Here is a 14,493-nt window from a genome sequence, read left to right as displayed (position 1 = left end):
TAATAATGCTAGAGCTTGAAATGTACATGCTCTCTTTAGTGGTTTAATTTCAACGAACGCAAGCCAGAGAATAAAGCTGTAAGTGGTCTTACTAGTGCAAACATGTTCAAATTGAAAATCATAGGCAGAAGGCGTTATTATTTAGCACAGAGGATCACAAATCTGCTAAGTGACAAGTCAGTCATGAGTATTGAAAATGAAAACAACTACATCAAGTTTTGCAAAATCAGATTTAACAGGAATTTATCTGTACTTGTTTTTATGGTACCAGACTCAGACTAAAAGGTACAAAAATACTGTGTCTTCTATTGATCAGAAAGCCAGTAGGTGACTCTAGGTTTGAATGAGCCGATTTGAAGTTCAGCCTTCTTTTCTCATTCAGTGACAAAATAAAGTTGTGAGTACAACAACGAATTCTGTTTTACAAATGACTGTACAGCACGTTATCACATCGGCTTAGAGACAGTCTATTTCAAATTAAATATAGCCTTTCTGCTTAAAAGAGAAAAATCAAGGAAAAAAATTGACAGTTCTAATGTAAAATCCTTTCTGATTTTGATGATAAATTTCAACATTCTTCTGCTATTTAATGGCAACATACTATATTTAATATACTACAGCAACATGGCATTCAGAAGCACAAAGCATCTAAGGTATCATCAAGTTGTTCTTCATCATGTTTTTGTGTGATTCTGGATGCCCAGGACAATTTTCACAATATGGCATTACAGAAGACTAAGTATACTAAAACTTTTCCTGCTGTTAACGGTGTCCCCTTGGCACCCCCAGTGTTTCAGGTCAAGCTCTGTCTACATTACATCAGACTTTTAGGTCTTTTACAAATTCTGTTTTGTAAAGGGCTGAAGGGTGTGCCATCTGTCTGAGATGTCCATTCAATATGGTGAGGGAATACTGTGTGCAGTCCCACACAAAGATAAATGGAGTAGTTAATGGCTGGGATATGATGGACATCTGCAGCTCTAGTAAGGAGTATTATAACTATGCTCATAAAATTACCAGGAGGCATAAGCAAGAAGCTATAAATCCATGGGCTAGCACGTCTCTCTTGTTTTCTCATAAATTGCCACAGTTGGGTGTTTTCATTTTCACTTGACATGAAAAGATGAACATTTGGTCCTAGTTATCATCAAGAAGGAGTCTTTATCTGCGATTATTATTATAAAGTAAGTTACTCCTTGTCTTTTTGTCAAATATTTGTTTAAGTGTTTTGCTTTTTCTTCTTGCAGAATTCTCACTGACTTTAACTATAGATGTTTGAGACCCCTTGGCTGAAAGTTTTGCACATACACACATATGTCTCATAAAAAACTACCAACCAAAATGTCAGGAAAGATGGAGCAATTGTGACTTATTATAATGTTAATGAGAGCAGTCTCAGTGCAATGATGTCAGGACAGGGCCCCATGACAGACTCTGTAGGCAACTGCTCTAAAACATTACTTCGGGGAAAAAGAAAAATCCTACTTCCTCTAATGTTATTGCCATTTGGCTGAAGAAGAATTCAGAAAGGAATTATTTTAACTGAAAGGCAATTTGTTTTTTTATTGCTTTTGCCTTTAAAACAATTTAAACACTTTTTATTAAATCAAGAGATTCCCCCTTGTTCACATTCCCACATACACACAAATATTTATTCTCCTCAGCTCTCAAGAGCTTATTGATTTCTGTAGCCTTCTGGAGTCTTTTGCTCCTAACACAAACTCCCTTTGGCTTCCATTCCATCAAAGGAAAAATCCTCTGGGAAGTCTGACAAGCTAATGCACTACCCTCTAGCCTATCTAATGTATTCCTTAGGTATAAAGACATTCTGTGTGGTATTTAGATATTCTTTCTTCATACCACTACTTTATGTTAAATTGTCAGTGCCTTAAGTAGCTGATTGATAGTAATTACATGTATAATGTACACTGGGGCTTGGCTGTTGTTTCAAATGACACCTACACCATTTCAAGTTCTTTGCTTTACTATGCCCTATAGCATATATAACTCTCTCAGGTAACATAGCATATTTTTGCTTTGAAGAGCACAGCATGGAGTAATACAAAGTGGTTGAGAGACGGTTGTTAGAACCAAGTGTAACTGAGTCCTGTATGCTGCTTCTGCCTTTTTCTGCATGGTGTTTCCCTTCTTACCCTGGCTGCTTTTGCAAAAAAAAAAAAAAAAAAAGCAAGCTGAAAAGGTTGCATTCTACTGAGGAGTCAATAGTCACTGTTCCTTGTCAGTCATCACCTCTCTGAAAGGAAGCATTAAATAATGGCAATTGTGATCTAAAAATAACCCTTTATATGTGAACTAACAACAAGCATGGAGATTGTAAGCACAAGTCTAATTTTGGATGCTTGGACAACTACCATTGCGCTCAAGTGTGTAAGTTGCATGGCATTCAGGCTGAAAATATTATAAGGCAAAACTGTTTCAGTTATGCAAATTATACCCTGTTTTTTTCCTTTGCTTGAAATGCTTAGACTAGAAATCTTTTATGTTTTTAATCATCCCAGAATTACTAACACAATTTTCCTCTCTACATGAACAATCCCAACTAGACAAAACCCTGTTATATTTTGAATTATAAGCAGGTTTGGGAGAGAGAGACTGGTAGTTCTGCTGTGTCTTATTCTCACTTTTATTTCTTACAAAAGAGGAGAGAACTGAGAAGATTTCTGTTTTACTGGATTCTTGTTTCCTTTTCAATTTCAGAAAAAAAAAAAAGATAGTTGTTTCAATAGCAATAGTGCTTTTCACTAAAGAAACAAAATGGGAAAAAGATTATTGCCTAGCAGACACTAACTTGTGTCATGAGGATAATTATCTTCTCTTAAATGTAAGAAATGTTTGGATTTGTGGCTAGCTAAAGCTGGCACGTTGCAGAAGAGTACAGTGTGATTTACAGAAGGAGAACATCAAGTCCTCAGAGTTCAACATCTCTCCATTGTGCTCACAATCCTTGTGGAAAAGATGCCTTTTAGAAAGACAGCATAATCCCCATGAGTAATCACCTTAAGAAAAATTTGGCAATGTATTTCTGCCCAGAAGACATCTCTGGCATAAACGATACAATTGACACAGCTGATTCTTGGTTACTAGATACCTACAGGCCCTAGTTAACATGTAACAGGAGCAAGCTTAATACTTGATGAAAATAATTCATCTTGTCAAATAAAATTATTGATACTTTAGTTCAGCAAGATGAAGCCAAATTGATCACTGCTTTTTGGAACACTAGGATGTCTTAAAGTTTAGAAACAACTTGAGACCTAGATCTTCAAATTTGCATGAAATTATGCATCTGCAACCATTGTAGGCTGAACTGCAATTCCTTTGGAAACAACCTGGACTGTTGCAGTCATATGAGGAGCAGTTTGGAGAAGGACAAATATTCTCCTTCTGACATGAATGACACCTTCTGAGTTATTTTCTTTCTATAATTGTTATCATTTGTAGTAAGAACCAGTTGTAATATTTAGCTTGGAATTCTTACTAATCATCCTTAAGAATACAATTTTCCTCTGACAGTTGTCATCCTGACAGATTCCCTGGCCAAAAGAAATTGGTATTTTATCCAGCAGGAGTAAGTGGCCTACTCGTGTGAAAGCTTTGTGCAGTGTGCTGGCTTTGGCTGAGATAGAGTTAATTTTCTTCACACTAGCTAGTATGAGGCTGTACTTTGAATTTGTGACAAAAACAGTGTCGATAACACAAGGATGTTTTCATTATCACTGAGTGCTTGCACAGAGCCCAGGCCTTTTCTGCCTCCCCCCACCCCACCCACCCCACCCACCCCCCCCGCCCCAGGGAGCAGGCTGGGGGGTACAAGCAGTTGGGGGAGGACATAGCTGTAACATCTGACCCCAACTGACCAAAGGGATATTCCACACCATATGGCATCATGCTCAGCATATGAAGCTGGAGGACAAGGAGCAGGACCCACACACACATACTTTTGGAGTGACAACATTTGTCTTTCCAAGCAATCATTACCCATGATGGAGCCTGGCTTTTCTGGAGATGGCTGAACGCCTGCCTGCCCATGGGAAGTGGTGAATGAATTCCCTGTTTACCTTTGCTTGCATGTGTGGATTTTGCTTTACCTATTAAACTGTCTTTATCTTAACCCATGAGTTTTCTCACTTTGACTCTTCTGATACTCTCCTCTATCCCGCTGTGGGGGTGCGGGTGAGCAGCTGTGTGGGGCTGTGTTGCTGGCTGGGGTTAAATCACAACATCCAGTTACTGTACAAGAAGGTACGTTTCACATCTTTACTCTGAGTCTGTCTGAGCACATCTATATATGAAACTGCATAGCATAATAAAAGAACTTGTACTTATTTTCAGCAGTATAATAATCATATGCGGACAAGCTGAAGTTTGTAAATTCAGCCAGATGCAAATTTGCATACATCTAAGACAAAAATGTAGGGCATGTTTATTGCACTGGTGGATGAATTTTGAAGAGATAGAACAATGACAAAATCCATAGTGTTAGCATAGATAAACAATTTTTCTGCCAACCTAATAGCAGGGGAAAAAAATCCACCCAAAGCCCACATTTAGAAATATCACAAGGAGGTGATTAGCAAGAGAAGGGTGGTTTTTTGCTCTTCTATATGTCATTGGCAAAATCAACACAGAAATTAAATGTTTGGGTCTAGAAGTGTACCTTAAATATTTTTAAATATATTTCTATATGTATCTGGTTTTGAATACTGTAATTGTTCCTGCAGTTTCCTTGTCCAACCACTTTTGTTTATGCATGGCATTCTACTTATGAATCAGCCCACTTTTTTGATAATTGCTACAGAAAATTTTGATGTAGTTCCAGCAAAGAGAATAAGCACACCTGATCCTTCTAATAGGAAATGTATCAGTTTCTTGTCTCAACCAAATGGTTCTCCTTTTGACTAGCAATTTGTGATGCTTCTATTCTGGAATGGAAAACAGGAGCTATGAAGTCTCAGACTTTACAGGGTATATTATATGTGCTTAATGCTTTGGAGGGTCAGGGGAAATCTCTGCTAAAGTCAGTGGAAAGAGGGTTGCATTTCACCCTTGCTCACCATTACTCAAATTACCTACTGTCCAGGGTCCTAATAATTGTTGCTTCCTATTAGAAATTGCAGAGAAAAATTTGATTTGTTGCACACATTTCCTAGTATTTGAATATTTTAATCTTCCTATACCACAGCTGCTTTGAGGTGTGGTAGGTTTTCTTTTTTTCAAAGGAAAAAATAATTATCTCAATTTAGAGTTTAAATACCCAGTAGCCACAGATAAATCAAAGATACCTTTAGAAAGCAAGCACATATCCATCTGTATCCTGCTGCTCAGCCACTGAAATAATCTCCAGAACACAACTGGCTAGGTCTGTACTAGTTATCATGTTTTCCTTATCCTTACCTTTGTGGCATACAAGGAAATAAAATCTTTTAATTAGAAGATAAAAATGGAGAATATCAATGACAAAGAAAAAAAACCTAGAAAACTTATTTTCTTTACAGGAAACAGAATAATTGTTTATTGTCTGGGTAAATGATCAGAAGAAAATGTTTTACATGCACATTTCAAATAAATGTCTGAGCTTTTAATATTCCTGCTAGAAACAGCTATTTTCTTGTTTGTTAAAGGAAATTCTCAAATTAGATAAATAAAGAAATTCACTGGAATTAAATTTGTGCTATCATGTGTACAGGCTAGAGCCAGGCCAGATGTTACCCCTTCTCTGATACTGAGTCATGGCCTGATTTTGTTTAGGTACACAGAAAATACTTTCTTTCATATTGAGAGGTTAAAGGCTACCATAAAAATCAATGTTTTCTTATTATAACACCTGCTTCTCTTACTTTTTTGTGATATATATTAGGTTTGAAGGAGAAAATGACAAACTGATGTCAGTTGACCATATCCTTTATTTTCTTACCAGATCCTCATAACCGTCTCATTCTGTCCCCCAAGTCATGAAGTCAGACATAGAAATATTAGCAATATGTTCAGAAACACAAGCATCTCTTTTCTTATAAAGCCTATCTAGAGCATATAAGCTGTATTATTTTTGGCAATTACAACGGGTTTTGCCCCCAGCTAAATAAACTCATTTATCCCATTATAGATGATAGAGATAAATGAGTATTGGGCCAGAATTTGCCCTCAATGACTGGGTTTTTTTTCTGTTTCTGCTTTCCTTTGTGACTCCTTTTCCATTGCCCTGTATATTCTGTGTTCATTTTCTCTTTGCATCCTTGCAAAGGGGGTACAAATAAGGTGTAAAATTTTAGCATATCTGATCAGTGGTGTTAAATACGTGCTCACATATGAATGACTGCATAGATAGAAATGTAACAAGGGATCAGACCTCTTGCTTTTGTGAAAGTTTGATTCAGGCTTAAAGTTTATTGCAGTGAGCCAGGAAAGTGAGGAATCAGTAAGAACACAATGCTAACTCCAGCAAGAAGATGGGGGGCACAGCAAAAGTACAAGTGTTTGATGGCTTCCCATGACAGATCTGCCAGCCCCATCATGGCATTATCCTCCCTGACTTTTGAGTGATATCAGGCAGACAACATACCTATGATTCTCAGAAAGCAAAAGAACTTTAAAATACTCTGCAGAAATGAGCAGAAATGGTGCCATATGAGAAAATCCTCCACTTTCTCCATCTGCTCTAAAACAATGAGATTATCATGAGTTATAATTTCCTGGAACAGGGTCTGTAGTCTGTATGACGAATTCTGGTACACCCATCAATGCAGTCCATTCAAAAAGCTTAATTAGAAGCATTGTTTTCTGTCTTGGTATCTCTCCTCCTACCCTGATAACATGTTACATTTTGTGGGAAGGAAGAACAGGAAAGTACTGAAGATATCGCACAGTAAAGCACTAAGTAACCTCATTTTGAGACTCTAAAATCAGGAAGAATACGACTCAAAATAACTTTTTAAACTGCTAGTTTTTAGAATATGGTAAATATACTATATTGCTGAAGTGCTGCTTTGACCTACAGTGGGTATTTAACTGATTTCAGCACAGTTCACCATTCAGGAAAACATCACGAACAGCAAAACACTCTTTTGCCTCACATCAGGCCACTCCAGTGACAGAAGGGACTTGGAGAGAAACCAAATATCTGATTTCCCTGTTAGGCAGGTTTGTACATGCACCTCGAAACTAGAGAAGAGAGTTAGAGCTATCTAGAAGGAATAACCCATACAATTTTCTTATACTTGGAAATTCAATCTCTTTTGCTAGCTGGAAAAAAATCCTCTACCAGTGGGAGTTTATTTTATAACTTTACATATAGTAAATCACACACTTCAGCAGTCTCTAGACATGGATGGATTTGGAAATGTCAACAAGATCTGTTAAAAGAAAAGAATTGTAAAAGAAAGGGATTTCATAAGAAAATTAAAATTAGTTAACGTTAAATTTCCTTCATTTGCCTTTCCTTTGTTGCTTTATATTGTCTACAGGACCCCCCTCTGTCTGTCTTGATGTGGCTGGGACACAATCATTCTTAAGCAGAGCCAGTTTAAACACCAGATATTTCGTATCAGGACAATCCTACGCTCTTGATAGCATTCAGAACAGACAAATTCAGATAGAGTTACCCAAAGATGTAGCCTTTTTATGATAACTTCATAGTTCATGAAGTGTTCTGCCCTCAGCTCCTTCTTCTGGCCCTCTCTTGTGAAAATAACCTGTGTAAAATACTCTCTGCACTCTCGCTTCTTACCATCTCTGGCACAGTTCCTGTCTAACCAGCTTCTGGCGTAACACACAGCTTCCCTTGATTTATGAAAGCCATAGGTCTTCTGATTTGTTTGGCAGATGTCAATTTACACAGGCTCCCCATGACTAGACTGAAAAGGGCAAAGGTTTAGGACGCAAATAAACCCAGGTAACTGATATTGTGGAGCAGAAACTCACCCATGCATGGCTAAGGCTTTGCACCCTGACCAGGGTTATGCCAAAGGACGGTACTGGTCGGAAATGCAAGCAATTGGAAACAGGAACAGGAGAATGGACCAAAAGTATCCTTTGAGATATATGATAACTCATGTTCCCTGCAAGACTTTGGACAATTTTTTCAATGAAATATCCTATCCCTTACCTTTAAATCATTCTCCCTGTTTTCAGGCTTGGGGCAATTTAATAAGTGACGCGACTATTGCATAACTTCACAAATTACTCATGGAAGAGGTGCATGGACAGAAGGTGGGGCTGGACCTGCTGTACTGCAGAGGGTCAATCACTGAGCAATACAGTGGGGCTGAATATATCTTACAGTTAAAAATAAAATACATTAGCAGGAAAAAGTCATGCCATTATTACATACAGAAACAAAGCTGTACTATGAGAATATCTCCTTTCAAAGACAAAAAAAAACCCCACAAAACAAAACAAAAAACCCTCAACATGTCAAAAAGAAACCCCAATGATTCTGGAAATAACACTTTTTTTATTGTTTACCTCAATTGTAAATTAGAGTGACATTGTATCACACCTCTGTCATAGGACCTGGTTTGAAAAAGTATTTGAAAAGATAGACCAGAAAACCCAAGCCCAAATTCGAGGTATTCTGGTTTTTACTTTGACTGATATGCAGTCAAAGGACAGGACTTTCTGTTTCATTATCAAGGTTGCTTTTGTATCTTTCAGTGAATCACGCCACTGTTGTTCTGGTTTCCTCTCCTGCACAAAATGCACAGTTGCTTGCCAGACTGTTGAATTACATATGCAAATATAGTGAATGTTGATAATGGGGTTGATATGAGTGAGGTGCTTTGACATTTTCATGCAAGCATTTATATAACCAAATTCTACATTTAACTTGGTTGCCCATAGCTTTTAATTGTGGTGTTTGCCAAAGAGAACTTTTGAAATTGGATAAAGCACTAAAAATGATAAAGCTGTTCGGAAAATATTTAACCGGATGTCTACGAAGAGGAAATATTAAAAAAAAAAAAGTAGGAAAGATTAAATCACCAATTTTGAAAATTTCCGATTTATACCTTTTTAAAAAAAACACCCCACAGTTATAAAATTTCATTTTCAAATGAAAAAGTTCAGTGTTTTGTTGGAATAGCTTTACCTGTTTTCTAATAAAATATATGAAGCTCTTAATGAAAATAGGATGCTTTCAAATTATAGAAACAGGAATACGACTATTGTCTTAATATCTCTTATGAACGCATTTGATTCATGTTAACTTTTTAGATAAAACTTGGAATTATACTTGAAGCAATAATGTACTTCAAATATTGATTTTTTTTTCTGAGAAAGTGATTTCCTACTACTGCCAATCTTCTGCAAAATGTGCAATAAATTTCACTGCTTCCCAAAACCAGACACTAAGTGGCTCCCTTGAAAGATAGATAGTTCATTGTTGATAGGACAAGACAACAAGAACATTACTAAAATAAAACATGACAATAAGCAGAAAGTTTTATATTCTGCAGTCTCTTCTCATAATCCTTTATTCACTTTTCTCCTTCTATGCAGTAGGTGAGTGCCAACAGGACCATGTAATCTGTCCTTTGTGCTCATCTGAATCTAAAATCCACTACGCTTCAGGGCTTACCTACATTTTGCATTCCTGTCTGTGTTGCAGGACTGAAAAGACTTATACAGAAAGCTAGTAAATGTACAGTTTTGCTCTGAATAGGGAGCAGAGAGGAGCCACATTAGTCCCAGAGCATTCCAGACATTTGCCTGTGATTTGGAAAAGCCTCAGTCTGTTTTTCCTTCTTGTAGTCTAGTAGGGAATAATTTTCACCAGTTAATTTATCAGAAAAATATTTTATTTTGTTCACTTTATTGCTTTTTAATTCTGCCAGTTGCCACAATGGGGAAACAAATTTCTGTCCTTTCAGCCTTTGCTGACTGGGCTTCACCAGTCTTTTTTCTTTCTGGTTTTTTGGGTGGGTTTTTTCATTTGTTTGCTTGGGGTTTTTAATGCTTTTTTCTGAATAACTGCAGAACTACCCATGTAATGAGTAGGAGCCCCAGTGAATTAATGCGTGCTCTAGTTGAATATGCAGATGATGCCAAGCAGCAGAAGCAACAACTCTTTCTCATCTTGTATATGACGTCTTTCTTAATTATTCTATCTTCCATTTTATGGTTCCTCATAAAGCCCATGTGACGGAAAGGTGAAATACAACATGTAAATCAGTGTGCTCCTGCCCTGGATACCTGTTCTTAGCATGACAGAAATCCTTTTGGTCCTTCAGCATTGTGGGGGTTTTATTACTGTTTCTTCCACATAGGCATTGAAGGTAGAGGGAAGCATGAGAAATTATTCCTTTTTAAACTCCATCAGAACAAAGCAGCTCCTTTCTCTCCAATAAATGATGCAGCTCAATGGCACAGACTTGCTGTTACATCTTAGCCTCCTTTTCCAGAAGTGCTCTTGTTTTTAATTCCAGCAGAGGTCAGATGGAAAATACCCACACACATTTCACATGCCCAACTCCGGAACCCAGCCCTGACCCTGGCAGCTCCCTTCACGTCCCCCCGTGCTCATGTTCCTGGCTGAGCTGAGAGGCAGCATTTTGTCGTAAGAACTGGGAAAAGGAAAGTGGATGCCTGAGGCTCCAGTGAGACCAGAAGCCAGTTTGCCCATTTCGTGGGTGAGCAGGCAGGGCCTTGCGTTGCCAGGCACTTCTTGTGGAAGGAAAGTAGGTGTGGTTCTGACCAAAACGGCATCCCCTTAACAACAAGTTAGCCCTGCACCTGTGGACAGGAATGTCTGAAATTCCCTGCTGGTCCCTAGGAACCCAGTGGAGAGAAGGACAAAGCGTTAGCTTTACGTGGGCTGCTCTACCTTTAGGGATGGTGAAGGATACAACTTTTGTGCTGGTCCTATGGGCAACTTCATTGCCAGCTTTAAGAGATTGTTCTGTCCCTTGCAGGGTGAGAAATGTAAACCTCGGCATATTTGCACCAACATTTTGTATCTAAAATCAGTAACTGGAATAACTATATGTAGTTATGAACCATTTGGCTGCAGTATGAACATAAACTTGTACAAACTGAATCTTGGTCCCTATTCTCTGTAACCCCACTGAGCCCACTGGTGGGTTCAAACAGGATTTTGCTTCCAGAACACAAACTCTTCAGGACAGCAGCTAAAATGGGAGTCTCAAATCCCAGTTGAAGCGTTTAGATCCTGTCACAATAGCAATCTCAGAATTATTTTTCTTCAGGGGGTTCTTTTAATCCCTTAATTTTGTGATATGATAAAATACTGGACAGCTTTCTTCACACACTCAAATGCTCTCCTACCTGAGGTTATCTAGGTCAGTGTTCTCAGGAACATTCATATGTGCTGCATACGCTATTTTGCTGAAATCAATGATTTTTAATAGTTATTAACCTATATTATTTACTTATGATTATTGAAGAATTATCAGCGTTTCTAAATTTTATAAAGAATATTAGATAATTTTCTGAGCAGTTAAATGACATCCCTAACACTATGAAAAACTAATTTAAATCAGCTCATACCAGGATGTTTTTTATGGCAGGAGGTAAGGCTGATGACCTTCTTTTAATGTCAGGATTGTAATTATTACTTGCCAGTTCTGTCAGCACAATGCTTTTTACTGTGGTTTTCTTTTTCTCCTAAAACTTTTTTTTTTAATATTATTTATCAGATATGTTTGCAAAGTAACGTGGCAGCTAAAGGACCATTTCAACCTTGAGCTGCAATAAGCAGATATTTATGCCTCTCATGGAGCAGGGAGATAACAGACCCTATCTGTATAGTGAGACTGAACCTGGAATATTGCACCGAGAGCTTTGGGCACCTCATTTCCTGAAAAGCGTAGACAAACTGGATGGAGTTCAGAGAAGACCAATGCATAATAATCATGACGATGGAGGGATCGCTATATAAGGAGAGATTAAAAGAATCTCAGCACACAGCTGTAATAAACAATAAAGAAGTTCAGAAGATAAATGCTCCAAATCTTACATAAAAATACAGACCCACATGTATGTAACTACCGTAACATTCACAGTATTTTCCATTTAGTATACCAATGGCAAAATAAAATGTCTTTTTCTGTAGATTGGAAGTTAAATACCAGGTAGTTCAGGAACTACAGTAGGTGTCAGAGTAAACTCCAGCAGGAAGAAAATACTTCATTTCTCCATCACTCCAAGGAACTATTACAGCAGTTCAGTAACTCATTCTCCAAATAACCTAGAACTTCATGTAAGTCCTGCTCATGCAAGCTATCATGCAACTATAGGCATAACACTAATATTTCACTTAGTAATTCAGTATCCCAGTACCCAGTAACTGTTTAGAGCTCATACATGGAAAAAGGATATCATGTTGGCTTCTTGAACAAACATGCTGCTTCTGCCCTAGCATCAAGTTGAAATCAATGTAGAGGTCAAATCTCGAGTTAAGCCCAGCAAAAGTCCATGCTTTTTCACAACAGCTGAGGATATAGGAGAGGTGAAGTTTTGCACCTGTTTCCTTAACTCTTTCGAAAGGGCAAGTCCAGTCTTGGTACTTTTGCAGCCACTGGCATTGGCTGTGAATGGACTCAGACTTCTTAGGCAGGACAGTTATGTGGGAATTCAGCAAAGTGTGAATTTGAAGCAAGGTATAGCCAAAATGAACCCCACCTGTATACAATTTTTTTTTCTTCATTTGGTGTGGTTTCCCCCATCGGTTTAAACCACTTCCACTCTCTTCTGATATGAGACAAATGCGAAAAATGTACTGCTATCCTGCACTGAGTGTCCACACTGAAGCTCACTGCAATACGGACCTTATGTAAATGAGCCCTGAGTTTAGGGGAAAGGATAGTCTATTTAAAGGGTTTGAGTTTGAACAGACTGTTTTCTCCAGGTCTCAATCCTGTAATCTGAGAGGCTTGGAGGCCGTAACTGATACAAGTCCCTCATCTGCAGATTTATGCTCTGTGGCATAAATCAGAATAGATCATTGAATTTCATGAAAGCACACTGATTTTGCATTGGCTGAGGATTTAATTTCTGCTGAACTTGAGTATTTGTAATGACAAATGTGTTGGGGAAGTGGCTCATGAGAATTATCTAGTGGGAACAAAGCTGGTCACTGCAATTTTAAAGCAGAAATGACGGTGACACATGCTGCAGGTTCAGTGATGCAGATAAGCAATTAGGGGAGACTCAAAAGAGACACATCCTAAACAGGGTACCAAATGCAGGGAGGGTTCCACAGGCAAAAGGGGAATTACATGTCAAAGTCAGTGTTCTGTGCTCTGCGCTGTAGCTAAATTGTCACTTTAAATACAGAAATCTGATTAAGTCTGCACTGTCGAAAGAGTAGCTGAAGGTGGGTAATTGAAATGAAAAATGCAGACTATTGGTTGCAGGTTTGTTTGTTTCTTAAGGATAGGGGAAAAAATGGTGTGAAGGAAATAGAGCACTAGAATTTTAGATGTCTACTGGGGACACTACTACTTGGCAGTCGATATGTTGCTCATCTCCTAGAAATCATTATGTATTCAGGCCCCCTCAGTTAAATTGGCACATTAAGATTTCTGACTTAATGTCATAACTGTGAAGCAGAAATCCTGCAAGCCAGTGGCAGTTCTGCCTTTGGGGCTCTGCCCAAATCAAAATCACTGCAAGTACAATACTAGGACCAGATCTGTTGCCAGTGTCACTTAACATAGCTCCTCCACAGTCAGCAGGGTTATGCTAGCTTACACCTGTGGAAGACCTGGTCCCAAAGAGATACTTTCTCACCATTTAGGTCAAATGTAATCCTGCAGGTGTCCAAAGACACGGGGGAGGCCACTGGCTGCTGTGCTGGTGTGGGAATGTATGTCACTCTCCAGCTGAGGCCTCCTCAGATGCAATGTTCCTTGCAGAGGCTCTTGGAGAAGAGCTGGTGCTCATGCACCCAGTAGGACAGCTTGAATAGAGGCTTCTGGGCAGGCTGAGAAGCTGTCTCACTGATCATGGCATGTGTATCTGCACTGGGTTGGAGACCGAGTTAATCATATCAAACATGCTGTAGAGACTGGTGCTCCCATTTGACTGAGGGAGTGGGAAGCAGCAAAGCTTTGCCATTATGTATCCATCCCCCAGCCACTGCAGTGAGAGGTTTATGCTGAATGGCTTCTGGCAGAAAAGCTCTTTCATGTCCTGAAACAAGAGGGTACAGAAAAAACCACCCTGCAAAGCAGTAGATTTGAGGGCTCTGATGTAAATTCTGCCAAGTCCCAGTATCAACCGCCTGCTGCTGCCTCCTCCCCTGGCCTCACCCAGCCATGGAGGCAGACCTTCTTCCCAGTAGCTGCCACCACAGCTGGGGAATGTGGGACTGCGACTCCAGGCTGGGAGATGCAAGGCTTATATGTATGTCCAAGGCATTTTGTATCAGCCAGCCATATTCTTGTGCTGTCAGGCAAGGAAAAGGAGCTCAGTTTGAGAAAGAGGAAGGATTAGTGAAGACCCAGGCAGTTAGGGGCA

Source organism: Falco biarmicus, chromosome 5 (genome assembly GCF_023638135.1).
Source record: "Falco biarmicus isolate bFalBia1 chromosome 5, bFalBia1.pri, whole genome shotgun sequence".
Classification (NCBI taxonomy): domain Eukaryota; kingdom Metazoa; phylum Chordata; class Aves; order Falconiformes; family Falconidae; genus Falco; species Falco biarmicus.
The sequence above is the reverse complement of the archived record's forward strand: the minus strand, read 5'-3'. Positions refer to the sequence as shown.